Below are 27,471 nucleotides of genomic sequence, written 5' to 3'. Positions count from 1 at the left end.
TCCATGACAAAATCAAACACAGAAAAATGTCTCAAAGTCTACTTCATTTCTGTAGAGGCTTGATGCCATTTTATAGCAATGATTATAAAAAATGATCAGTTAAAATTAATAATGTATTTCATCATAAATAATTTTGACAAATATTATGCTCAAAATGTAATATTTACAGTTGAGATTCAAAATATAATTGAAGCTAAATTGGCTTTGTCTATCAATTTTATATTTAAAAGCATTGTTGGAAAATGGAGTTAATAATAGTACCTACCTTATAGGGTTGTTACAACATTTCAATGATTAGTTCATGCAAAATGCTTAAAACAGTGCCTGAAGCATACATAGTAAACACTGAATAAATTGTATTTATTATATTATTAACAATATAACTTACAGTTAGCCTGACAGTTACAGTTAGAGTTTAATATGGTTTTATACTTCACTCTTAAACCATTTTGGCACTTGTTCGACTTTCCTATACTTAGATTAAGCTCTTAATCTTCATTTAAAAGTCTGGGATTACATCTTTCATCCCAGTAAATACTTCCTCCACCTTTACAAATGTAGTGAATGCTTTATCAATCCCAAATGTTCTCTATAACTATAATCTGGTAGTTGGGTCCCATAAATAAAAATCAAAACTTACAGAAAATCACCAATTAAATATACCACAACTACATCACAAGAGTAGACACACTTTTTTCCAAGGACATGTGTACGGTGAACAGTGTTTTAAAATACAGTTTTGCCTTAGCATTTCCTTTTCATATTCTCCACTAAGTAAAGGTTAAATCAAAGGCAAATTTTGTTAATGTGAGGTTCTCATACAGAAAGTTTATAATGAATGTCAACTGGCACAAAAACTAATAAAAGATTTATTAGATGCTTTATTCCCACAAAACCCGCATACAAAATAGAATGATTCATACTCCTCAGACTTAGTTCTTATGTGTCATAAGTAGTGAGATTAGTGGAGACCAAATCCCTAAGACCAAAGTCAAATTGAATTTCGGATACGGTAAAATGAGGGTATCGTTATCTCCATTACTTCAGATTCTCTTAAAATTAAACTTAAAATGTATATATAGCTGCTTAAGTTTGGGATTGCTCTACCGTAGGTCCACCAAATCGTCCTTTAATTCAGCTCCTCTCTGTGGAATCTAGCCCCATCTTTTCTGGGAAAGTGAGTGGTGCTGCCAAATGCTCAGCCTTTACAAAACCTTGCTACCCAGTGTATTTTTTCCAGGAATTCGGCTTCTTCTGTTATGTTTCTCTGATCAATAGGGTGTGCCTTAACTAACTCTAAAAATTCAGAAATTGTGTGTTGACACCTGAGTCCTCAAAGCACCTGAAACTTTGGGGTGGGTAAATTTGAGTTTACTGATTTTTGGCTGCATCCTGTCAGCAGCCCTTTATTTTATGACTGCCTTCTCTATACCTGGGCCTGGCTGTTTGGGTTAGTCCATGTTGAGTGGATATATCCCTTTACCCTTACTCCTATAGAAGTCAACACTTTGACTAGAGGTAGATTTACCTGGAGGCTAATTGAGCTTAAGTTAGGGTCTCTCACTTACATAGTCCCTGCCTGTACTATGACAAGGGCTGAGAGTTGTCAAGTGTCCTACATGAAGAAGGAACACTTGGATATTAACCAGGGAGCATCTATGTAAGGATTTCTGGTTACCTGTCCAAAAACACCTAAGAAAAAGACCTGGATCTCTTAACAGCCCAGTCATTTCTTATTATTCCTTTTCTTATCACAATAAATATTCAAGTTTATACCTAATTTTGTATTCTTTTGCTTAAAGACATCCCCCCATCCCCCCGCTGCAATCAGCTTAAGCTTCACGCAGGCCTCACACAACCTGGATCTGCCCCTGCTTTTGGCATTGCGTATTATTTTTGTAGCCTGCAATGTTCCTACCTTGTTGACTGGCAGGTGCATGGTAGGAGGATGTCTCCCTTCACATTACTCACTTCACACTTGGGGATACATCAGCTGTGCAAGAACTTGTACTAGTTGTCTACACTTGACCTCCAGTAGGTTTTGTCTGGGACCACCTACTGCATCCCCTCCTCCTTAATTGGTTTAATGGTGACATATTACCTGATTGCTCACTTTCTTTTTTCTTCTGATTCTTGTCTCAGCTTCCTGGACTGTTTAGCTTTTAATTTCTTCCCCACAGAACACTCTTTGATGAGAAATGTTACTAGGGAATCTTGGTGACTCTCTTAATCTGGGAAACAATTGGAATTCATGGAGCATTCCCTTATAGAAACACCTTTTTATATAAGAAGGTATTTAGTTCTCCAGCCTCAACAATTTCCATATCTTTGGAACACAGTCTACTTAAATATGCAAAGGCAGTGTCCCTTCTGTGCTCTGGTTCATCTTGAAAACTGAATTCTCTGACTAAATTCTTCCATAAAAAGACAGAGGCTGTCATATTAGGTTAAAAAACAAAATCGGCCAATGTGCTGTTCACAAGAAACTCGGTTCAGACTGTAGGGGAGGAAACATCTTCTTCTCCCCTTCTAGTTCTTTGACTGGCTTAATAATTAAATTGACTCAAAACAGATTAATAGAAGAAAGATAAACAAAAGTTTAATAACATGCTTATGTTGCAGGAAGGGGGATCCCTTCCAGGGCCTGAGAGTGGGCTCTGTCTAACACTCAGAAATGACAAAGCAAGAGACTTTATTGGGAAGGGGTGCCCAGGTGGAGAGCAGCAGGGTTAGGGAACCCAGGAAGACTGCTCTGCCACGTGGCTTGCAGTCTCGGGTTTAATGGTGATGGGGTTAGATTCCGGGTTGTCTCTGGCCAACCATTCTGACTCAGGGTCCTTCCTGGTGGTGCGTGCAGCCACTCAGCCAAGACGGATTCCAACAAGAAGGATTCTGGAGGTTGGTAGGACATATGGACCGGCGTCTCCTCTCTCCTTTTGACCTTTTACAAATTCTTCTTGGTGGTAGCTTGTTAGTTCCGTGTTCCTTACCAGGACCTCCTGTTGTAAGATAACTCATGTAAGTGGTTACTATTGTGCCTGGCCAGGGCTGACGATTTTGGTCAGTGATTCCCCTAACACATACATGGGAGAAACCAGGGAAAACTGAGTAACTCTCCAATAAAATAGAAGCATTCACCTTAAATACTATCTTTAGCTAACTTCAAAAGAAGATGTTGGGGATTGGTAGTCAGTTACAGAGAAAAGCACAGTAAACCAAGGGTAAGGTTGTTAAGCAAATTTAAGTCATTGCCTTCTCCACTGATAATAGTTTCTAGAGATAAAGTCATCCCCCTCTTCCCAGTACAGCAGGGAGAAACCCTACAAATAAAGATTTCCCTTATACGTGTAAATTTCTCTTACAGGTAACGTCTACTCAGTTTTCAAACTTCTCCTGTGTCTGCAGTTTCTTAAAAATAATCAGCCTAAAATAATCAATATGCCAAAGAGACATGATTTGGGGTGGCAAATTTTGCTCCCCTATAAGACCAAGTGATAAAGAATGGCTGAAAATAATAGGATTAATGAAGAGCTACAAGGCAAATGTAAATAGTAGAAAAGGCAAGAATGTCAATATTCCATTAGAAAAGCTTAGATATAAGATTAAAAGCACTAAGCAGTATAAATAGAGATGGTTTTAAATTATAATAGGCACAATTCCTATTTATGCAACAATCATAACCCAGTATGCATTTAGTAGCAAAAGAAAATATTTTAGAAATGTAAGGAAAATATATTAGAAATGTAAAGAGATATTGATAAAAAGCAAGTTATAATATAAATTTGGTAAAATTATTAGGGTTAAAGGTCAAAACAGGTAAGGAAATTGAAAAAGTAAGCATTGATAAACTATAATGTGCGTGTGTATGCGCGTGCATACATAAACACATGCCCATTGTCAACTAAAAAAATTGCAGAATCTTAAAGTTGAGAATTATGTTTTATTCAGTGGACATACTGAAGACTTAAGCCTGGGAGATAGTCTCTCAGATAACTGTGAGGGACTGTTCTGAAGAGGTAAGGGGGGAGCCAGGATATATAGGAGTTTTTGGAAAAAAAAAAAAACCCAGGCAGTTGGAACATCCAAAGATTAGTGTTAATTAAAGAAAATCAGACCTCTCAGTTAATGAATTTAGTGCTTTTCTATGTATGGGAAGATGCAAGAGTCTGGAATCATTAAAATTATTCCTTTGATATGCACCTTGACTATCTAGGGCCAGTATCCTGTTTTGTCCATCCTGAACCCTCAGGGTGTATCATTCTGGGCAGCTGAAATGGCTGATGGCTTGATGGCTGCAACATCCTTTGTTTATTGATATGGTAGGCAACATTCTTTGTCCACAACACATATACTACCCGCTTTTCTTACGTCAATTTAAAAAGAATATAATGTATTTGGTTGAAAAGAAAGCTTTATATTTAAAAAGTAGAGATTTTATAGGTCTTATTCTTTGATAATAAATCAAAACACATAAATGTATTTCTAAAAAGATTAACATCCTTGAATATTCATGAATCAAAGAGGAAATTACAAAATATATAGAAACAAATACAGCAAAAGCTATATTCAGAGGAAATGTATAGCTTAAAATATAAAGAATATAGGCAAAATATAAGGAAATTAGTACTCATTTTAAGAAGTTAATAAAAAGAACAATAAGATAAATCAAAAAAAATCTGGAGAGAAGAGATAATGGTAAGACAAAATTAATGGAAAGGAAAACAAAAACATAGTAGAAATAATATACTACAACACTCTTTGAAAAGAAATAAAATAGAAAAACTGCTGTGAGCATGATTAAGAAAAAAGAGATCAAAAACATAAGATTAAGAATGAGGAAAGAAAAAACTGTACATGTAAGAAAAATTAAGATAATAATAAGAAAACATCACATGCAAAATTAGATAACAAATTTGATAATGTAGGGGAAAATGACATACTAAAATAAAACTATGTAGGGCTTCCCTGGTGGCACAGTTGTTGAGAGTCCGCCTGGTGATGCAGGGGACGTGGGTTCATGCCCCGGTCCAGGAGGATCCCGCATGCCGCGGAGTAGCTGGGTCCGTGGGCCGTGGCTGCTGGGCCTGCGCATCCGGAGCCTGTGCTCCACGGTGGGAGAGGCCCCAGTGGTGAGAGGCCTGCGTACTGCAAAAAAAAAATAAAATAAAACTATGTAAAAATGAAAAACTTGAATCGGTATGCCGAAAATTCAGAGAAATGAGATCTTTAGATTTTCCCTTTAAAAAGTACCAATACCCAATGAATTCACAGGTACAGAACAGATAATTTCATGATGTTTAAATTATTCCTGGCTAGAAAGAATAGAAGATCCTTACTTTATTCAGGAGGCCAGCATAATTCTAATGCCAGAACCTGTTTGTCTTTTTTAAGTGAATAACTAGCTACTTATTTAAAAAGATACAAATATTCCAATAAAATTTATTTTCATATTAGAAAGTAAATCTAGTAATATATCAAAAGAAAAATACTAAAGCTTTCAAGACACATAAGGATGGTTCATTCTCATACAATGAATCAAGTAAACAGATTAAATAAGAAAAAGCTTATGATTATACCCATACATGCTAAACATCATCTTTTAAAATTTAGCAGGCATTTCCAATTAAAAGAAAAGCTCCAAAATGGTTCCACGAGAAAGTTATTCAAATACAGTGTAGATTATTTTCACCCAAACAAGTGGCACAGTACTAACCTGGAGCTAGTCATGGATACATTTCAGAATTTCATTCCTTTTTTTGTCCTTGGAAGTTTCACTTTACTATAGGATTTAGTATAACAGTAGGGGTAAGAAACTGTAGATGTGCCTTTATCTCATCTTATTAAAATTACATTTTCTCACTGTTACCGAACTCAGGTTTGGGTGCTTACAGCTCAAAAGCCAATAATCGAGAGGCAAGTGTCAGTAGAAAGGAAAGTTGCTTTAATCAGAAAAGCCAGCAATCTGTGGAGAAGATAAACTCATATCCCGAGACCAACTCCAAAGATTCTGCTCATGACAGTTTTTAAAGGGAAAAAGGAGAAGTAATCTCAGTTAATCATTGAGGCAGATTCTGCATCATTTTCCACTGCATGCAGGCTGACTCCTCATGATCTTTCTTTAAAGGTTGTCTTGCCTATGTGGTCTGACTGCAGGATTGCTAAGGGGGCTGATGTGGATAGAGAGCTAGTTATTCTTTAACTACTTAATTCTTCATTCCTACTTCTTTCAATCTAGGAAAAGAATCAACCAGTTAGGCACGGTATTGTGTGCATTTAGTAGAGCATAAGTTAGCAGTTATGTTAAATGTTACCTAGTGATCTCATTTTTATAATTAAGGCTTAAGGGGAACAGAAATAGACAAACAGGAAAGGGGCAAAGCTGCTGCTTACGTCACCACAATTCTGGAACCTGCTGTACTTTTATGTAGATGAAATCTCTTCCTCTCTGGACTTTGAAGGGTGATCTGAAAATTACTGAAGTGTAGCTATTTGTAGTGTTTTTCTTTGGGGAACAGGGTTCCTGGAAGCACTAATTTTCCCCACTAGCCATTTTCAGCAGTTACTCCACCCATTTCTGTTGTACTTTCAGAGACCAGCTGATGCAGAGGTAATTTTCAATAACTCAGTTCTATAATTTTGCTGTCGTAGACCAACACTGTGGTGCCCAATTCAATAGGTAAATTAAAGGATCTGCTGATAGAGGAGTATTGTGCTGTGCTTAACAGAAATAAGTCTGGTAAAGGCAACATTCCAGGAGGAATCTGCTTACCTCTCTGGGCACAAAATTTTGCCCACAGTAGTCAGGTACATTCCTTCCAGGTCATTTGTTTTTGACAAGATATCTGGAGGAATTTTAGAAATGACAAACAATGTAGAATGTGAATCACATAGTGATTATGTGGTTAATAAGCATCATTAAAACAAGTTGCAAATGACTTACAGCGTTTCTCATATGAAGTACAAATTACTCCCCTGTAAGTGGGCAGTGAGGACTTGGAGTCCAGTGTGGCTTTGAGAATGGTCGTCTTCGGCTTTGGCCTGAACTCCCTGCTTGCGTTGCCTCGGTTCTGCTAATCTTCCAGTGGGCCCATAGGTGTTCTTGCCATACACCAATCTGTGCTAGAAGGTCATTTTTTGTGGCAGGTCCCTCATCAAAGTTCGGAATATTCTCAGTCTCAATAATCTGTAACTACTCTAACTTCCCTTTAAATACTGACACCTTGCTAATAATATTCCTAAGGATAATATCCCCATCACCAAATATGCTCTGTAAATGCCACTTGCTAATCATTATTTACTCCAGTAGTTTCTCTTTGTTGCTGGCCAGCTCCTCTGTTTCTTGCTTGCTTCTTTCTTCCCTCTGTTCTGTGTGTACTGAAGTGTTGGGACATTATCTGACTGTGTTCAGAAATTAACTCACTTCTGAGGATGTATCTTGTTGAACAGTATGCCCTTGTGTTCCTTCTGACTGTTGCTCAGATTACAAAGTTGTTTCCAGTGCTCTTACCTCTGGTGGTGCCTAATGGTAAGGGCACTACATACTTTTACTTTAAGATAAGCACGAAAGCTTAATCAAGATGACCTCTTTCCGTACCACTTGACCTACCTGGAAGGCAGAATTGAAGGGACATCCCTATCAGAGGCCACGTCCTGTAACCTCACCTGTATGGTGGATTTGGAGGCACACAAATAACGGCAAAAGATGGGAGAAATTTGTCATGGCAGCTGGTGGGTACCCTAAAGGGCACCTCATCCTTCTCTGGAAGGGGAGAGGCTACAATTCTTGGCAAGATATTCTTAAAAGGAAGAGCAGTGCCTCCTTTCTTCATGCAACCAAATATCAGATGTGCCCAGGTGGCTTACTCTCTACTTCATCCCAAAGAATTAAGCACAGATTCAAAATGTAAACCAACAGTTATGTCACCATGAAAAGATTGTTTGTGGTAGTAAGTTTAAAGGCTCCTATAGTTTGTCAATAATCTGGTGATGATCTGGAGAGTAGTCTATAAAAACTGAAGAAAAAGCAGATCCTTGAAGATATTTCCAGAATTATTAGAAAGATATTCTAATTATATTCCCAGACTTAATATGAAGATGAATAGCATTAATAGAGAAGGTCTGTGTGAAGCACGTGTTAATATCATACTCTCAGCCTCTTCCATGTAGTAGGAAAGATGGCTATCAGTGGCTCTGACCTTCCACATTTAGGGGTCCGTGGTCAGAAGAAGGGATTCTTATTCCCTTTGTTGACTTCTCATAGTTACAGGAGAGCATTTTAATTTGATCTTCTGATTTAGTGGAGGAGTAGGGTTTAGATCCACATCCCTAATTCCACTAAGTAATCTATCTTTGACACTTGAATTAATACTTCAACTAATCCCAAACCAATTGTTACTGGAGCATGAATTTCATCCATGAATAAAAATAAGGGTAGTGTGCAGGGAGGGAGTATCTATGTTGTTTGGACTCCTTGTCTTCTTTGCATTTTACATTTTGCTCATGTAGACCACACTCATGGGTTGATTAGCTTTCAGCTCAGGAGTGAACACCTGTAAGTGGATTTAATTGAAGAGACTACACAAGGTATTTTATACATTTTTCAGGATTTCTGGTATCACTCTGTGAGTGTCCCTTATTGATTTGGCACATCTATCAGTTGACTCTGCAGCCTGAATTTTTGGAATGCCAACTCTAAATTTCTCAGATTTTGAAGGAACTGTGTGGGCAGTGCATATTTTCATGAATAATACTAAGATGGAAAATCAGCACAGGGCTCTGCTTCTCTTGGAAATAGCAGAAGGGGAAGACAAAGAAACTAACATTTATTGAGGGTATGATAGAGTTCTAAAATGTTCCTCCAGATTTTTCCAACTTCATACCTGGAACTGTGAATATGATGAGAAATCACAATTTTTATTATGTTACATTACACGGCAAAGGGGATTTTGCAAAGACCATTAAGATTACAAATCAGTTGACTTTGAGTTGATCAAAAGGGAGATTATCAGGGCAGGCCTCATGGAATCACTCAAGCTAATAGCACATTTTCTCCATTCATCCGGAAGGGAAAGTCAGAGAGAATTAGGGTACTGAAGAGGGGGCCTTATGTGAGGACTTCTAGGAGCTGAGTGACCTCCAGCCAACAGCCAGAAAGGCAGCTGGGATGACTGTAAGGAACTGCATTCTGTCAATAATAGGAATGTGCTTGAAAGAAGACTCAGCTCCAGATGAGAATGTGGCTGGCCGACACTTTGATTACAGTCTTGTGAGACCCTAAGCATAGAACCCAGCTGAGATCGCCTGGACTTCTGACCTACAGAACTGCGAGCTAACAAATGAATGTTGTTTTAAGCCATTAAGTTTGTAGTAATTTGTCACACAGTAATAGAAAACCAATACAGATGCCTATCTAGTAGCCGGTATTAGTGTTTTCTACGTGGCATTTAATTTAATTATAGCAATCCTGTAAGAGACGAATCCTTGTAACTATTATACAGATGGGAAACAGGCTCAGATTATTTATATGACTTGTCCAAGGTCTCATAAATTTTAAGTGGCAGAACCCACACTGGGGGTGATTGGCTGTCTGTATCCGTGCAAGTTGCTTTCATTACCCTATTCTCAGAAGTCTGCTGGAATAACTAGCAAGGACACCATCCTTCTGGGAAAGTCACTCCAGATGAGTGTCCCAAAGGAATATATTTTCCCCTGAGCTGCTCTGTAATAGTAGACTAAAGACAAATCAGCCCCAATGTCTAAAATTACTCATTTTCTGTGATTTTTCTCTGTCTCTTTTAATGTAACGTGACTTCATTTTTTTGATTTTTAAAAAATATTTCATTGAAGTATAGTTGATTTACAATGTGTTAATTTATGCTATACAGCAAAGTGATTCAGTTATACATATATATATTCTTTTTCATATTCTTTTCCATTGTGGTTTATCACAGGATATTGAATATAGTTCCCTGTGCTATGCAGTATGACCTTGTTGTTTATCTGTCCTATATATACTAGTTTGCATCTGCTAATTCCAAACTTCGAATCCTTTCCTTCCCCCCTCCCCCTCCCCCTTGGCAACCACAAATCTGTTCTCTATTTCTCTGAGTCTGCTTCTGTTTCGTAGATATGTTCATTTGTGTTGTATTTTAGATTCCACGTATAAGTGATACGATACAGCATTTGTCTTTCTCTTTCTGAATTACTTCACTTAGTATGATAATCTCTAGGTCCATCCATGTTGCTGCAAATGGCATTATTTTCATTCTCTTTTATGACTGAGTAATATTACACTGTGTGTATATATATACCACATCTTCTTTATCCATTCATTTGTCAGTGGACATTTAAGTTGTTTCCATGTCTTGGCTATTGTAAAGAGTGCTGCTATGAATATAGGGGTGCATGTATCTTTTTGAATTTTAGTTTTGTCTGGGTATATGCCCAGGAGTGTGATTACCCAGGAGTGTGATTACCCAGGAGTGGGCAACTCTATTTTTAGTTTTTTCAGGAACCTCCATACTGCTTTCTGTAGTGGCTGCACCAATTTACATTCCCAACAACAGTGCTTTCTCCACACCCTCTCCAGCACCCTCTCCAGCATTTATTATTTGTAGACCTTTTAATGATGGCCATAAACACGACTTCTTCTTGGTCTTAGTATTCCATTTCTGAATCATGAATTAGGAGTGCTCACTGCCTTATTTATGTAGAGTTACATTTTTGTTTTCTACAAGGACTTGTCCTTAGGTACCTCATATATTGCTTTACCTATATGGAATAGTACTAGTTCCAGCTGACAGCCTAACTATCTGTAGTCAAATGCACCTGCCAGGTTCTTCCCCACCCGCCCTTACCCCACTCTACAGTCACCAACAAAAGGGAAATAAGTTCCAACTTCTTACACCACATGCAATTCATGTACAGTAAGTCCCCTACATATGAACCTTCAAGTTGAGAACTTTCAAAGATGTGAATGTGCGTTCCATCAGCGTCAGGCGTGAGTGAAACTGCAGCTTGCCCTCCACCTCCTATTGCTGATGATCCTTCAGCTCTACCATCTCCCACCTCCTCTCCCTCCTCCAGTCAGTAACTCTTCTAGCCTGTTTACTCAGTGCCAGCCCCTGTATGCCAGCTGTTGTACTGTACACTACTGTACTTTTCAAGTTACTGTACTGTAAGATTAAAAATGTTTATTTTTTGTGTTTGTTTTTTATGTATTATTTATGTGAAAAGTATTATAAACCTATTACAGTACAGTACTGCATAGCCGATTGTGTTAGTTGGGTACCTAGGCTAACTTTGTTGGACTTGGAAACAAATTGGACTTACGAACGTGGTCTCTCAACGTAACTTGTTTGTATGTAGGGGACTTACTGTACTTTTAAAAATGTAATTTTTCAGAAGAAAACCTATCTAGTTCACTTAAGAGTAATCAGATTTACCTGTTAATCTTCTATTTGATCATCAGGGCATAGGCATAATTAATTCACTGAGTTATAACAATCCTCGGAAACATTAAATATAGCCCAAAGATATCATCTAAGTCTAATTAAGATTCAACAGTTATCTTTATAGATTTTCACATAGTAATATTGTTTTATTTTCTAGTATTTTGATTTCACTTACAGGTAAAATACAACACTTGCTCTATGAATCCTACTTTGATATCAAATATATTGAGTGAATTTCTGTGATTTTCTTTTAAGCATATAAAAAATGCACAGTTTTAAAGAATTAAACATTTAGTATAAATAATTTGAGACAACTTTCAGGTGTATCATATGGGTGCTTAACTCAATTTGCATGATCCACATGGCCAAATTAATCTTTCTTTGTAAATTGGATATTTTCTGTGTTGAATTATTTTTTTCACACCAAAAGAGCTCTAGTTGATACTCTGGAAGGAAGTATGTAGGACATTTCCCACTACATCAGGTGGAGGACTTAAAACTCCTTCTACGTTATCAGTTGTAAAGAGTGAATCAAGAAGTATGTGCTTATTAAAAATGTACAATACATACAATTAAGGAGAAAATATTATTCTGAGTCCTGACTCAAAGAAGATATACTAAATATACTAACCTATTTTTAATTTCTTAGGTGTGTATGATTAATAGAATTATAATCATAGTACAGACAGACCCTGACCTATGATGGCTCGACTTAGACTTTTTGACTTTAGGATGGTGCAAAAGTGGTATGAATTCAGTAGAAACTGTACTTTGAATTTTGAATTTTGATCTTTTCCTGGACTATCAATAAGTGGTATAATGCTGTCTCATGATGCTGGGCAGGGAGAGCGAGCCTCAGCTCCCAGTCAGCCATGCGATCACGAGGGTAAACCAATACATGTACAACCATTCTGTACCCATATAGCCATTCTGTTTTTCACTTTGAGTACAATATTCAATAAATTACATAAGATATTCAACACTTTGTTATAAAATAGGCTTTTTGTGAGATGGTTTTGCCCAACTGTAGGCTAATGTAAGTGTTCTGAGTACTTTTGAGGTAGGCTAGGCTGTTATAATGTTCAGTAGGTGAGGTGTATTAAATGCATTTTTGACTTATATCTTCAATTTACAGTGGGTTTATTGGGATGTAACCCCATTGTAAGCTGAGGAAGATCTGTATGTACAAAATGAATTATCATGGTTTTCTTCTAATATTTAAACATAAGTACTTCCTCACATATCTTAGTCTCTAAGAGCATCACTCTATGGCTGAATAATTTCCAAGATGAGGTTGTACCTGAATGCATTAATAATTTTGTTATTTTTAGATAGTTAGATGTGGCCAGTTTTCCTCTACTACCATGATACTTTGATGAGTGTTTATTTTTGTATAAATCTCTTGCTGTATTTCCTCTATTCTGAGATAATGCCACTTGTTATCCACTGTGACAGATACTGTTCAGCTTAAAGTCTCCACTTACGCAAATAAACAAAATTCATTATACATTTCTTCTTCTAGGAGTTTGATTCATGTAGTCTCTTAATTTTTGTTTTCTTCAAAGCCAGCTTTCTCCATCCCCTGATACAGATCATTTAGGATCCAGTGATTAAGTCCTGGTGTTCCTCTTGCAGTCCATCTCCATCACAGTATTTCCTGCTCTGCAGTATAACTAGTGATTAACTTTAATTACAATCATGACCACCTTATATAGCAGAGTCCAAAAGGGTGATTACAAATCATGTTTCATAGTATTCTTCAGTAAGATCAAGCTTCAACACAGCTACCAGGCTTAAATAACTAATTTGCATATCATTACACAGAATTCAGATGAACTTATTTTATCCACTCCCACCCATTAGTCATCTTATTACAGTTTAGAAAATTTATTAACTTTGTACCATGAGTCTGCAGGTGAAAATAAGAGGGCAGCATTCCATTACTAACGTGGTTATAATGATGAGAAAAAATGTCCCCAGGTGTTTTTGTATTCTGCCTGATTTAATTGATTATATCACTCATAAGCCATCAGTACAGCATTGAAAAGTTTTTATAAGATTCAATTATTTAAGTGGAGACAGTTATTATAATTTACTGAATGTATGCTATAAACCTTGTACTATGCTGAGTTTAAAACATTATTCCATCGAAACCTACAAAAACACTGAGCCTATTTTAAATATGTGGGAATTGAGTGTTAGAGAAGGTAGGCAGCTGACTAGGGTTATGTTGTTGGCCAGTAGCGGAGCCCAGCTTCAGTCTCAGGATTACATCACTCCTGAGCCAAGGCTCAAAACCTGCTGTTTCCTACAGAAATTTCCTTTGGGCTGCTGTGCAGAGATGGTTGCATCTTGTTGTACATGGTATATGAAGGTAACAGTCTTGCGCAATTTACTCACTGTTTTTTTTTTTTTTTTAACATCTTTATTGGAGTATAATTGTTTTACAATGATGTGTTAGTTTCTGCTGTATAACAAAGTGAATCAGCTATACATATACATATATCTCCATATCCTCTCCCTCTTGCGTCTCCCTCCCACCCTCCCTATCCCACCCATCTAGGTGGTCACAAAGCACCAAGCTGGTCTCCCTGTGTTATGCCGCTGCTTCCTACTAGCTATCTATTTTACATTTGGTAGTGTATATCTGTCCATGCCACTCTCTCACTTCGTCCCAGCTTACCCTCCCCCCTCCCCCCTCCCCATGTCCTCAAATCCATTCTCTACGTCTGCGTTGTTATTCCTCTCCTGCCCCTAGGTTCTTCAGAACCATTTTTTTTTTAAAGATTCCATATATATGCAAATCAAAACTACAATGAGGTATCACCTCACACCAGTCAGAATGGCCATCATCAAAAAATCTACAAGCAGTAAATGCTGGAGAGGGTGTGGAGAAAAGGGACCCCACTTGCACTGTTGGTGGGAATGTAAATTGATACAGCCACTGTGGAGAACAGTATGGAGGTGCCTTAAAAAACTAAAAATAGAACCACCATATGACCCAGCAGTCCCACTACTGGGCACATACCCTGAGAAAACCATAATTCAAAAAGAGTCATGTACCGCAATATTCATTGCAGCACTGTTTACAATAGCCAGGACATGGAAGCAACCTAAGTGTCCATTGACAGATGAATGGATAAAGAAGATGTGGCACATATACACAATGGAATATTACTCAGCCATAAAAAGAAATGAAATTGAGTTATTTGTAGTCAAGTGGATGGACCTAGAGTCTGTCATACAGAGTGAAGTAAGTCAGAAAGAGAAAAACAAATACCGTAAGCTAACTCATTGGTTTTTAAGACAGTGTTTATGGAGGGACCACTCTGTGACCTGCACTGAGTATCACTTATAATTTCACTCAGTGTTGACACAAGGAGGCAGTTAAAGTTACTGGATGAGGGAAGCTGAGTTTTCTCTTTTGGACATGATCTCTGAGTCTTCTGAACAGAGGCTTCAGAATTAAAGGCTGTTCTTAACTGGGGGAAAAGTTGAACAGATACATGAGTTTAGCGTAAGACTTATTGGAAGTCTGGAATGTGCTAAAGCTTGAGCCCTACCCACAGAAAGTTCTGTTTCTAGAAGGGGCTTTCCTGTTTCTGGTAACTCAGGAAAAAACAATGTGAAGATGGGAGGGTTTGTTTTGCTGTGATACAATAACTCACAGCAATGTGGGTGCAGCAGCTGAAGGCCTTGTAGAAGTAGGGGATGTTCTCTGACCTCTTAGGTCACATGCTAACTGAACTGAAAAAGTTTGGTGAAAGAGAAGGTGAAACAAAGAGCTAAAATGAGTCTTACTGACCAGATTCACACTCCAGATCTCTACTTATACCTTTCACAGAAAGGAACATGTTCATATACTTACTATACCACAATCAGAAAAAGAAAAAAGAAAAGGTATTAAATTACCTCCCTTTTTCTTACTTTGGGAAAACTCAGTCATGTATAAGGTTGACAGACTCTTTATCAAGGTTTTAGCTGTATCATCATCTAAGAACTCTAAAGTGATAAAAAAAATGAAAAGGTGAAAGAAATTGTAAAGTTAGAAAAAATGATGGGGTTGGGGAAGAAGCAGCAAAGCAAGAAGAAAGTGTGCACACGTGTTCTAGAATCATATGACACTATCAACTACTTCATGGGTATGGATTGTCCATGTCTGTAAATTCTTAAATGAAAACTTAATGGACAGATCCAAATGTATGGAAATTTGCAAAAGTTCACTACCAGTATTATTTGGTCATCATTTCAAAAATAACTTCATTCGTATTAAAGAGATTATATTTGACCATTGTGGGAAAATTAAGATCAAGGACAAATGTTAGAAAGACAAGGAAGAAATTTCTCTACACTCTAGCCAACACTTATCCAGAAAACAAACATTTTTTTCTAATTGAAGGGTGATGATTAAATTTATGTCACCTGCTAATGAGTTTGGCTCTTTTCATGTGTTTATAGTCCTTTTGTATTCCTTACATGTGAAGTGCCAATTTTATTGATCAAGATGATTGTGTGAATTTTCCCCCCTTTGTCTTGATAGATTTCCTCATTCTGAACCATCCTCTCATACTTGCTGCCTATTTATGCCTTGTACATGGTAGTAGGTGCAGAAGAATCAATGGTGGATAAGAGAGTTTCTGACCTCATGGAGCTTGTCCTAATAGAGGAAATAAATACATTAAATGATAATAAATTGAGATAAGTGCTATGACAAAGCACGTATTATGATAAAACAAGCAATCTAGTTATAGAGCTAAGTTAGGGTATGAGCAACATGGCTTGGAGTGGTAAGAAATATCTTCAGAGAGGAAGAAAAACATGGAAAGCCTTCACAGACAAGAAAAAAATGTATCATGCAAACAAAGTTTATAAAGAAATCCCTTAGCTCTTAAAATCTCACCCTTGCTCTCAGTATTTACTTCCAAGTCACTTGTTAGGCTAAGGACAAAGAAATGCTATTTTATCCCTTTGCAAGTCCTTCATGGGCGGTCTAGCACCTCTTTGGAGGTACATGACACCTACTGTTTTGTTCTTAGACTTTATGGTCTCAATTAACATTGAGACCGAATGAGCTCATTTTAATATTCAATTACACACCTAAATAACAAGCTTGTTCTGTAACGGGCTATAGCAAAACTGAATATAAGATATCCTGTCACTCTTCTGATTTGTAGATTGGCCCCAGTGAGTTGGACTCACCACCTTTCTTTCAAGCAAATTGAAGTTGCCGAATTATGGACACAGATTTAATTTCTTTTGGAATGAGGACTTCAGTGTATTTAATAAGATAATTATTGAATTAAGTATTTGGGCTTCCATACTAGTGAAGATATGAAAGCAGAATTTATGGAATGACTGATGCCATAGCCAGGAGGATGCATATGTTGGCTGAGAGCCCTTTTATCTCCTGATATGTACATGCTGATGTTTCTTGTAAATTCTATTTCTATTTCAAGTAGGAACACAGGGTTATCAAGTATCCCAGGAGCTATGTCAGCGATGAATGAAGTATGCAATCAATACCATATATAGAAAGAACATTTCATTAAACCATATTAATTGCTGATATTCAACATTTTTTACCCTATAATATAGCAATTTCATATGGTTCAAACTACTACTAATAAGTAGAGGGATAACATGCATAGCCTGTAACAGAGAATTTTAAATACATTTTCCACTCTGAGAGGTAGCAGAAAGTTGCCTTTCCAAGTGAGATGGGGCACACTGTGGTTTGCTTATATGAATCCTGTGGGGTCAGAATGACTGCTGTGTTAAAAGTTATTGCATTCAAATATACCTATGGTGCAACATTTCTCATAGAAATAGAAGATACCCTGTTACGTATCATTAAGGTCACTAGGGTAGCCTTCCTACACTCCTCAAACGTTACCTTCCTGAATACAGGTGGGTACAGATGATTACAGTATATGGAACTCATTCTTCCTTCCTATTCTGATGTTTCCTTTCTGCAGACACCAAGTTTTAGAATATGTTGCATTAGTTACACTAGTGTATCTTAAATAGCAAACACCTTTCTTTTTCAGTTACTGCAAAATGCTCCAACAGTCTGCTTAACTAAAGAATTCAAAAGGTCTCACCCTCTAGGAGTTTAAGTAAAGTTCAAGTAAAGTAAAAGTCATAGTCTGGTACTTAGAATAAATTGGTATATCTCTTTGGTTTTTCACAGCATAATCCATTGAGACAGAATCTCTTCACTTCTTGTTGCAAAGTTCATATTTGCTCAAAATGAAGTAGCTCCCAGGAGTTGTTACAAAGACTTAGTTTATGCTTATTAGTGTGTGCATCTTTTGAAAAGAAGGCGGCTACGTTTGAAGGGACAGGGTTAAACCAAGTTGAATTCAAATGATGTTACAAGACATCATATTTTGCTCTTTAGCTTGAGGAAAAATTTACAAATTGGGTACTAGGCAACCAAATAAATCTACACTGATTGTAATCACCATACTATATTTGTATTACGACTGGAAACTTCAAGTTTAGTTTCACAAATTTTGGAGTGTTGGCATCTTTTTAGAAAAGCCCATGAACATAACAGTGCTTATTTGACACAAGTCATTATAGGTCTATTGGTCATTTAAAAGCAAAGTTATTTTTCATTTGCCTAGCTGCCTGGGTAGGCTGCTCCAGTGCTTTACTATCTGGGTGACTTCTTTTGCAAATGTGTTAAGTGTCTTCAGTTAATTTATGCTATCCTATGCATGGATGGGAGAAAAAGCCCAGGCTATTTTTAAACCTAATAGACTTTGAGAACCTGGAATATAATTTGAAGCTCAAACCCTTAGGGATGGGAGTTCCACTACTGGCCAGTCACAACAAATTTTCAATGGCAGAAATGTTCCACGAGAATAGCTGTAGCCTACATGCTGACTTGTGGGCAAGTCAAAATCTGTGTCACGAAGTGATTTTTGAGGCAGCAGAGTATTAGGGTTAAGTGTGAGGCTCGGAATGGGACAGCCTGATTTCCAGTCTGGGATCCGCCACTTACCAGCTGGGCACATTTTTTAACCTTGCTGTGTCTCAGTGTTCTCATATGTAAAATGGGAATGATAATGCCAATCTCATAATTAAAGATGAAAGAAGATAATACAAGCACAGCACTGAGTGCTGTGCTTAGTAAATATTCCTGCTGCAATTGTTTGTTGTTGTGATTGAAGCTCCCTGGGTTCTCTTGAAGGCTACACATCTATATAAATTATCTTCTGAGGTCTCTGAGGGGGATTTTTCTCTACATTGAAAAAGTGCTATCTGTATAATCATCTCTGTGGCAGAGTTTCGCCTACCAGGAGGAAGCATCATCCCCGAGGGTTAGGGTCATACTCAAAGCCATATACAGTTGTCCTTCGGTATCTGCGGAGCATTGGTTCCAGGGCCCACCGTGGATACCAAAACCTGCAGATGCTCAATGGTTGGTTGAATCTGGATTCAGAACCAGTGGATATGGAGGTACGACTGTATTAGGAACTGAGCTCCCAGGCCTTGCCCTCCACAATGGCTAGTCTACATTCCTGTCCTGACAAAGGAGCTCTTAGAGAGAGGACAATCTGATCGTCAGCAGAGAAAATCACTGCCAAACTGGCTGGGTCTCTGGAGTTAAAGCTAAAGGCACTTATACAGCCACTTCCTCAAAGTACAAGTCTTTCCCAGGGGAGCTGAATTGGGTGGCCTCCCTTTTTTCTCTCTCCTTTCAGTACCCCAGCCCCCTCTCAGATTGTGTGCTGGAGCCAGTCTGTAGCCTTTTTCGATGCCGATGTCATTTTAGTTCAGGGCCCCCATTACCCTTACCTGCCCCTGAGTATTGGTTAGTATCATCCTGGCCTTCACCAATATGTTTTCTTAACTTAGAATCTTAGGATCTCAGTGTCTTTCCTTCTAGGAGGCTCCTGGGCACCAAATGCAAATTGGTATGCTTCCTGCACAGAGCTCCACCTGACAAAAGGTGATGAAAGAACTGTTTTACTGAGACAGAGGAAATGGGCTCCAGGTTGACATTCTGATTCGACTTCCGTACATAGAAACCTCTAGCACAATTTTCATGCTCCAATTCATCCATCACCCTTTTACATTATTCCACCTAATTGCCAAATAAATATTATGTGAGGGAAATGTTATTATCTTTGTTTTATAGTTGAGGGAGTTGAAGCATGGTTCAGTTACATGCCCAAGGTCATCCAACTAATAATTGAGAGAGTTGGGACCTGAACTCAGTTGTGCTAAATCTAGCAATTATTCTTCAGAAATACAGAAGCCTATTTTTCCTTTGGTCATAACTAAAGTAATATTTTGTATATAAGAAATACAGTTGTCTGCTTTTCTATTTTTGTATTTTATATATTTCTCTGGAAATTAATTTATTTTTGTTTGTTTAAATTGATGCATTTTATTATTTTTTAAAAATTTTTATTGGAGTATAGTTGATTTACAATGTTGTGTTAGTTTCAGGTGTACAGCAAAGTGAATCAGTTATACATATACATATAACCACTCTTTTTTAGATTCTTTTCCCATATAGACCATTACAGAGTATGGAGTAGAGTTCCCTGTGCTATACAGTAGGTCCTTATTAGTTACCTATTTTATGATAATGTTGTTTTTTTAAACAAGAATATTGCCTGGCTGAATCAGAAAAGTCTCAACATTAATTGAGTATAAAATATAGTGATTTGTATTGATGAGACAATTTAAAGAAATAACATCAGAATACTCTGGTCAAGCACTACTAAATGTAAGCTTAATGTTCTTTCATAGGCTTGGAAAAGAATAATTTGCTCTAAATCTCCTCCGGGTGCTTCTTACTCCAGAGTTCTGGACTTCTTTACTCAGATGTGAGTCTTCTAAATGCTTGCTCTGGCCTGTCTTCTCCGTCTCAGTCCTAAAGTTGTAAGTGGCAGACTCGTGGGTTAGAGCTAATGAGAAGATGATGTCATTTTTAGCTTTCCTATTTTGCTGATTAGTAGAACATATGGGAAAGACTATCGATTTGAAGCCTCTCAGATACGGATCCATAATTTACTATTTGCAAACTTAGGCAAAAGTACTTAAACTCTATGAGCCTAGTTTTCTTATTTGTAAGAAAAAAATGATCATATGGGAAAAGAATCTAAAAAAGAGTGGATATATGTATATGTATAACTGATTCACTTTGCTGTACACCTGAAACTAACATAACATTGTAAATCAACTATACACTAATAAAATTCTTAAAAAATGATTGAGATAAGTCACGCAGTTCATAACTTACTCTTCTAGAAACTGAATCCTTGTTTACTTGACTCCTAAGCTGATGTTTGGTCCTCTAGACCATGCTGACTCCTGAGATCTCTCTCTGGCTCTTGTGAGCTAATTTTCAAAAAGAAAGTTACGGGGAATTCCCTGGTGGTCCAGTGGTTAAGACTTAGTGCTTTCACTGCCGGGGCCCAGGTTCAATCCCTGGTCGGGGAACTAAGATCCCGCAAGCCACGTGGTGAGGCCAAAAAAAAGAGTTATGAAGTGGCAACTGAAAGTCTGCCACAACCCTTGTCCTAGGAGTCATGCTCCTTTTAGTATCTTAGATGAGAAACTATAATCCTTGATATAGAATGTAAAATTTTTTATTGAAGTATAGTTGATTTATAATGTGTTAATTTATGCTGTACAGCAAAGTGATTCAGTTATACATATATATACACATTCTTTTTCATATTCTTTTCCATTATGGTTTATCACAGGATATTGAATATAGTTCCCTGTGCTATACAGCAGGACCTTGTTGTTTATCCATCCTATATATAATAGTTTGTATCTGCTAATCCCAGACTCCCAATCCATCCCTCCCCCACCCCCACTTCCCCTTGGTAACCACCAGTATGTTCTTTATGTTTGTGAGTCTGTTTCTGTTTCATAGATAGGTTCATTTGTGTCATATTTTAGATTCCACATATAAGTGATATATATGGTATTTGTCTTTCTCTTTCTGAATTACTTCACTTAGTATGATAATCTCTTAGTATGATAATCTCTAAGTCCATCCATGTTGCTGCAAATGGCATTATTTCATTCTTTTTTATGGCTGAGTAGTATTCCATTGTATATATGACCCACATATCCTTTATCCATTCATCTATCCATGGACATTTAGGTTGTTTCCATGTCTTGGCTATTGTAAAGAGTGCTGCTATGAACATAGGGGTGCATGTATCTTTTTGAATCATAGTTTTCTTTGGATATATGCCAAGGAGTGGGATTGCTGGATCATATGGTAGTTCTGTTTTTAGTTTTTTAAGGAACCTCCGTGCTGTCTCCACATGGCTGCACCAATTTACATTGCCAGCAACTGTCTAGGAGGGTTCCCTTTTCTCCACACCCTCTCCAGCATTTGTTATTTGTAGATTTTTTAATGGTGGCCATTCTGACCAGTGTAAGGTAGTACCTCATTGTAGTTTTTATTTGCATTTCTCTAATAATTAACAGTGTTGCGCATCTTTTCATGTGCCTTTTGGCCATCTGTATGTCTTCTTTGGAGAAATGTCTATTTAGCTCTAGAATGTAAAGTTTTCAGTATGTATATTTTCCTTGTTAAAGGAGTTGTACATATCCTCAGATTTTCAAAGGAGTCCTTGTCTGAAATGTTAAAAACCAATTCCTTGTAATCTAAAATATCTCCCTACCTCAAACAATGAATGACTGATGACTGAGCAGGGTAGAAGTAGATCTGATAGTCTCTTGTAGTACCTTGTTTGGGTGCTTGTACCTAAGGATCCTGATATCCAGAGAACTTGCCGTAAATCAACATTCATTTGGAGTTTGGATGCCATCCCCAAGGACTGGCCTGGTCACTATCATTCTAGCAAAATCCTTTTTCAAGGTCACACATATATGAATGAATATTAAGGATTGAATATTAAATATTAAGGATTTGTAGAGAATGAGAGAAAGGATGTATGGCATAAAGAGAAAGCTCTGCAGGGTGTGGTGGAATTTAATAAAGGCATTGATAAGGTAGAACGGATCCTGTCATGTTTCATTTTTCTATGTAGAGTGATTGCCTTTGGAAGAGCGAGGTGGACAATGGGTTTGGGAGAGGGGATGGAAGTGACAGTTGTACATGCTGCTGAAGTGAGGTAAGCATCAGCAGTACCCCTGCCTTGCCCAGGGCTGGGAATGTTGGTATCACCTCAAGTTCTGGAGGTGTCTGCATCTGTCTGCAGAACAACTGCTCATCTCTAGACTTAATGGGAATCCCCTATCTGCACATGATTTGTGTTTTTTTTTTCCTTGGAACAGGGGGACAGTTTACTCTTCATATAGGGTGAAAGGACATGTCTATTGATGCTGGCAACATCATGGAATTTCTGGAACAAGCAAGAGTATAGTCTATAACTCAGGAGATGTGAAGCAGGCTGTGGTCTCAAAAAGATATTTTGTAAATGGAGAAAGAATATTTTTGGATGTTTAAAGAACTAGATAATACATGCTTTTCTATGATAAAGGTAGTCCATCCCTGTTTATTTACTTTTATAGAGCTTTACTCTCTACCTAGCCTAAAACAGATTAATTTTCTCAAGCCACATTAAGAAAAATAAAGTCTAAAAAATTCCTTTACTTGCACTAAGAAAGGAGACTCATGTTTAACAAGTGCCTATGATATGGCATACTGTAGGAAAAGAATGATCACATTCTAATCCTAGTGAATTCTCACAATCCTGTTCTTGTATGATGCCCAGAGTGGAAATAACAAAACAGAGAGGTAAGTCAGGTTCTCCTGTGACACACAGCCTGTAAGTGACGGAGCTGAGAATCAAACCCAGCTCCCAGTGGGTTTGTCCAGTGAACCATTCATTGCTTGACACCTAATTAAGTAGAATTCCAAGTAGGAGAGAGATATTCCCTGTGGAATTGAGTAGAGGAATTAATGCTGCAAGAAGAACTGTCAGCATTTTATTATGGAGCAAAGTTTCACCTAAAGCCCCTTCTCAAGTGCGCCAAACTGAGCTTTAATGGCATTCCTATTTTGATAGTGTACCCAACTGGAAAGCTATGAAAGTGACACCGCATTTTCCTACTGTAGGATTAACTATCATTATAAAAACTAATTAATAAATATTTTATGGGCAGAGTAACTTAACATACTGTCACAATAGGTTATCACACTCAATTATTATTCATCTATTCACTAATACCTGTTTATTGATAGACTATATGAGCTCTGTAGTAGGTGCTGGGAAAACCACAGTGGAAAAAAACCAGACTTAGTCCAATATGCATTATTTAATGGAAAAGCCCATTTCATTTGAATTTTTCTATTTTCTGATAACATAAATTATTCTTAACGACTTTAGGGCATTGCAGGAGTAGTCCTCACCTCATGCAGGCACAGAAAATAGCAGTGCAATGCTGTTAAGTGTGAGCTCAAGGACCAGAATCAATGCAGAACAAGAATATTGCCATTCATTCACTACTTGGCCTTATATCTCACTGTGCCATCCAGAGCTGTAGGGATGTGAATGTGGCAGATTTCAAATCAGCAATTCGAGCAAACAAAATGAGTCCTGGATTCCACTGTGCAGTGACCTACATAAAAAGATGATAGGCTAATATTTAATTAATTGAACCAATGTTAATAAAAAACTTTAAGGGGAAGAGATTATGACTTCTCCTTCCAATAGTCACATGCTGCCACTGAGAACTAGAAAAGCTGGATAGAATATTTTCAAATGCGTACGTTTGAAAGCACTTCAGGCATTCGTTAAGTCGAACCTGATATTCACCTGTTTTTCCCTTTATAAAAAAATCTGCCAGTTTTTAAGTGGCAAATCTAGACGCTGAGACGCTGAACAGAGCTTTGGGAAGTCACTTTTGATGTGAAGATAAAATCTGTAAAATCAAAATGACTTACAGTGGGCCCAGCAAAATTAAAGAAACAAGGCCGATACCTACAGGTATGCTGGAAAAATAGTTATTATTTTATTTAAAAAACCCTAAGCTTATGAATGTGCCGGAGCATTCAGCCCCCTGCCCTCCCCGCACCCCCACCCCCAGCACAGTTGTATTGCAAAGAAGAAATACCAGGCTATCTGTAGCCAGTTTATTATGTTAACTTCATAAAAATATGTATTTACTTTATAAAATAAAAATACTAATTTATAAGTGAGCATTAAAAGACACACAAAACTGGAAAAATAGTGGCAGGCTACGTGATGGGCGACAGCTGGTATTTTATATTATGAATTTTACAAAGCATTCAGGCAAAAAGCAAACACGTTAATAAGAAAATTTTGCACCGAAAATTGGAAATCACAATGGGAAAAATACAAATGGCAGTTAAATGACAAGCCTTCAATAAATGCTTTTAAATAAGTGGATGGATAAATGAAATATTTTATTGGCCATAAATTTGGCACAAAATAGGCACTAAATAAATATTTTAAGTGAGTAAATGCAAAAATGAAATATACACTGGCAATAGATCTACAAAACGCAAAATAAAACAAGGTTTTGCCTTTTTTATACGTCAAGACAAAAGAAGTTTACATGTTAATATCCAATGCGAGCAGAAGGGAGAAAAAACTGACATCCTCAGACTTTACTTGTTGAGAATATAGTCTATTAAAAATACTATAGAGATAAATTTGCATGTAGTTATGAAAATCATATATACCTTTAGGAACCAATAATTACATTTATTTTATAAAACTCTGAAAGCATATTCAGTGGAAGATAATTCATAACATACTAAATTTGGTTAGAATTTAAATGTCAAATGAGATTATTTAAACAAACTCTTGTGTAGTCAAGAGTTTAGAAGGATATATAAAGACACTGAAAAATCTTCACAAGGTAATATTAAATGAAAATTAAAAATAAGGATAGCATAATCTTAATTACATTTTATTTGCATATGTTATATGCATTCATAAAAGACTAGAAGGATAAATATCTTCATGTTATCTGTGTTTATATCTGGATCATGGAATTGCTGTTGGTTGTGTGCACGTTCAGAGTTCTTTATGTCTTTCAGTGTTCATAATGAACATTTTGGGTAATAAAAAGAGATACTTCTATAAATGTTATAAATGTATAATAAAACAGAGATGGTGAGGTGGGCAGAATTTCAGTGCACATTTGTTTTTACTCTCTCAGGTTTGCCTGGGGCTCTGCTGAGATGTAGACACATTATGTTTTATGTCCAAGTGGTGATGGATTTGTGTATAAAATTATTTCTTCAAATGCCCATACAAGTCATTATACCCAATTGCCACAAGGTAAAGAAATAGTCTTTGGAATAGTGAGAGTTGACATTCCTGAGCCAAGTTAGGACCAGGCAACATCCTAAGAATGTTACATGGGTTATCACATTTCAGCCACACAACAGGTCTAAGAGGTACATCTTATAATCATGCCCATTTTTCAGATGGGGAAACGTGGACTTAAGTCAATTGCATTAAGTTCAGTTAGCTAGTACCTGGATTTCCCGATGCTCCCATGAGGAAAGCTTACGAACATTCTGTCTCTTTTGGAAATTTAGTAAATCACTTCCTTCACTTTTTCAAACTTGGGGCTGATCTTGCAGCGTGTCTGAAGAGAGCTGACAAAGCTGGAGGAGAGTAATCCAAAATGACATGGCTGCCTCAGATCTCTCTGCCTCGGAATTCACAAAGGGAGACTGAAGCCAGTTTGCTCAGGAACTGCACGTAGGAGGCACTGCCTTGTCAAAGAGCTGTCAAATAATTCCAAGAGACATCTGCCAAAATAATGGGCCAGCAATCTGGCATTCTCACGACCACATGAGGAAGAAAAGTGTTTCTCTCTCATACAGAGCTACTGAATTCTTATTTTTAACATTTTAAGTGTGATAAATAATTCTACCTTCTAAGTCAGAAGGGCTAGGCATGTGAGCTTCAATCCTGTATATGTTTCTTATACATGGGTTCTTGTTTGGGAAAAACGTTACCTTCCTTCAGAATAAATGTTAAAGTTTCTCAACTCAAGTGTATACAACCTCTGTGTTTCTCCTTTCTGGTTGAGTTAGACAATTAGTAGTGGCTAAATTAATATTAGAGCATACTACAGTACTGAATTGAGGGCATCTGAGTATAGAGACTTGAAGCTATATAACTATTTTCCTTTCTTTTTTGAAATTAATATGCTGCGGTCAATTAAAATCCCAGGAAACTTGAAAAGAAAAAAAAAAAACCTACGTAATAGCTGAAAAAAAACAAAAGCAGTCATTTGTTCCCTCCTGAGTTCATTCAACAAGTATTTACTGAAAATTTACTGTATTAGATGCTGGGGATACAGATGAATTATCCAAGGATCTTGTTAGGCAGGAGCTCAGAGTCCAGATAAAGACACAAAACTGAAAACTAATAATTTAACATAAAACGTAGCCTCAAACCTTGTTTAGAATGAGGGTGATTATAAACACACACATACAGTGAGAAAAAAACTTACGATGCAGAAGAGCAGAAGTAGGGTCACTTAACCATTTGGGGAACAGAAGGAAGGAGGGGATGGGAAAGAGGAAGGGGGAGACAGAGAGAGACAGGGAGGGGGAAGATAGGGTATGTGTATTCTATAGGGCACTTAGACCTGATGCATTCAAATCCTTTACAAGGATATGCATATTCTTTGACCCAGAAACTCTGCCTTTAGGAATTTATACTGAGGAAACAGTCCTGGATATTCACAAAGATTTAGCTATGTTTCACTGTTATTTATAGTAGCATGGAATTACAAATAAGTAATATGACCCTAAATAATGTTTTTAATATGACATAACCATAAAATGTATATTATTCTATTATTTCCCATGATGCTTGAAAAGAACAGATAATAGCATGTAAAAAAAAAAACCAATAAATAGCCTTAAAGTGAAAGAGCATGCCCTATTATAATATCCCTTTTGTAAAAAAATATATAGTACATAAATACTCTGAAAGTTCTCTATTCAAAGATTCATAATTTGTCCAAATTTCTGAAATATGTTGTGTCTTACAATTGATGTCAAAACATTTTTGGC

General features: G+C 37.1%; 1 long non-coding RNA gene across 1 annotated transcript; it reads right to left on the bottom strand.

Annotated features, from left to right (window-relative positions):
- Window positions 1-341: 341 nt before the first annotated feature.
- On the bottom strand, window positions 342-26,087 carry LOC138842714 (uncharacterized). Its single transcript, XR_011377509.1, has 4 exons — window positions 25,915-26,087; window positions 6,770-6,842; window positions 4,941-5,145; window positions 342-2,999 (listed from the first exon to the last, which is right to left on the bottom strand). It is a non-coding gene; the product is annotated as an uncharacterized lncRNA (long non-coding RNA).
- Window positions 26,088-27,471: the final 1,384 nt, after the last annotated feature.

The sequence above is a fragment of the Globicephala melas genome, chromosome 6 (assembly GCF_963455315.2).
Source record: "Globicephala melas chromosome 6, mGloMel1.2, whole genome shotgun sequence".
In the NCBI taxonomy this organism is placed as follows: Eukaryota; Metazoa; Chordata; class Mammalia; order Artiodactyla; family Delphinidae; genus Globicephala; species Globicephala melas.
Note: the sequence above shows the minus strand (reverse complement) of the source record. Positions and strands in the feature narration are given on the sequence as shown.